This window comes from Ananas comosus, linkage group 22 (assembly GCF_001540865.1).
Source record: "Ananas comosus cultivar F153 linkage group 22, ASM154086v1, whole genome shotgun sequence".
NCBI classification, from domain to species: Eukaryota; Viridiplantae; Streptophyta; class Magnoliopsida; order Poales; family Bromeliaceae; genus Ananas; species Ananas comosus.
Window position 1 is genome coordinate 1,914,500 of NC_033642.1, and position 2,108 is coordinate 1,916,607.

The window sequence follows — 2,108 nt, forward strand, 5'->3', positions numbered from 1 at the left end:
ATTATATTTTTTTTGGCAACTTCCCAGTTAAGCCCTACACCAAGACCTTTTACTGTATTAAATTAAATTTTTACCCAAGTGTAATTAATCCCCAGAAGAATACTCCACCAGGTTCACTCTACTATATATATATNATCCTCTTAATCAGATTATAATATTTTGGACGATGTCTAGATGCAAAAGATTAAGAGGGTTAAGCATATCAGAGCTAGAATAATTCTAAAATTGATGACTCCCTGAGATGTGAGTTGTCACACGGACACTTTTTCACTGCCGAATACTGCCGATCAATCCAAATCTGAACGCAGTGTCGGTAGTAATGAAGGGCACATCCAAGTAAGGCACATGCATCTTGTAGACTTTTCTTTTTTTATTGTTGTTGTTGTTGTTGTTGTTGTTGTTGTGGGGGCAACTTCCCCGAAGAAGAACAGTTAAGCCCTACACCAACACCTTATATACTGGGTATTACTTTTTCTCCCTAGCTAGTGCAACTAATCCCCAGAAGAATACTCCACCAGGTTTACTATACTATATACCTCCACGTATATGTATATATACAAAGAGGTGCATGGCCATTGAGATGTAGTAAACATAGTAAAGTCTCAAACATCTTAACTACTAGAGAAAGAGAGAGACCTAAAGAGAAAGAGATGGGTCTGAGCAAATGGCTTGTTTTGTTTGCATTGGTTATCATTCTGGGAGCAGCGGCGACGGCGACGGCGGTCCCGGTCAGCGGCTACCCCCCGCCATCGCCTGAGAAAAAGCACGAGCACAAGAAGCACCGCCACCACCACGACCACGACCACGACCACGACCACGACCACCAGCACCAGCACCAGCACCAGCACCACAAGCCAACGCCACCGCAGCAGAAGAACGGGTACAAGTCGACGTACCCTCCACCCCATCCCAAACAGTACTGATCAGGAAGATATACTCTACGTACAATTATACGTATACGTACGAGAACGTCACTTAGTCACACCGTAATATTGCATGCACGCATGTGTTTTGTCGTGTTACTTTCGCTTGTTGTTGATGGTCATTTTCACCGATTTATGTTCCGCGTTGTTGCTTGTTTTGGCTAAACCTAGCTTTCAATAAACTTATAATTTCTTAATTTCTCGTGTGTAATAAAAGTCGCAGAAGCAGTATAGCCGCAGCTGTTGTATGAGCTTGCATATGTTTGGATGTAAACAGATGTTGTGTTGTGTTGTTGTGTGTGTAATGTGACTGAGATGTAATCTAGGTGTTATGGATACAAACACGCAATACACGACGAGTTGGACATAACGGCTAAATAGCTTTAAAAGAATTAAGACACGAACATGGTATCAATACAGCTAATAAAATATAATATTATAAATATAATAATATATATTTATGAGCTAGGCTTGTGTACTTTTAGAAATACCGTTACTTCTGTGACATCAAATCGTTTTCGATACTGTGACTTTCGAATCAACGATCGGCTCTGTTAGACTTGATCTAAAGTATTTGAAGTATCTGGAAGATGAATTTTGCGATTTCTTAATATCATTTACTTAATGATCAAAGAGGGCCAAAATCAATACTTTAATGGACATGCCGTTTGCAAGTCTAATAGTATAAAAATATCAAAATCACATGAAATTTTGATAGAAAAATTTTTATACTATATGAAACAAGTTCAATATTTTTGATTTAGAATGTTAGTGTCATATCATCACTAGGTAAATGATAATGAAAAATTATAAAATTTATTTAATTTCAAGACATTTTCAATACTTTAAATGAAGTCTAACGGAACCGATAGTCGATTCGAAAGCCTCAGCATCGAAAATGACTTAATATCATGAAAGCCACTCTGCTTCTAAAAGCACAAATTAAAGCTGCATTCTATATTTATTATATATAAAATATTGGTTTTGTCAAACTATTGTTATATTTCTCGTAATGAATAAAAGTTAATAAAATTTTTATTGATAGATCAACTATTTTAAGAAAAAAAATTCTCCACCATATATAATTTATTTACATCGTCTACAAAGAGTTTATGTGCATTCATCAAAAACCTAAAATATTTATCATCTTACATTATATATATATATAAAAATAAAAATAAAGTG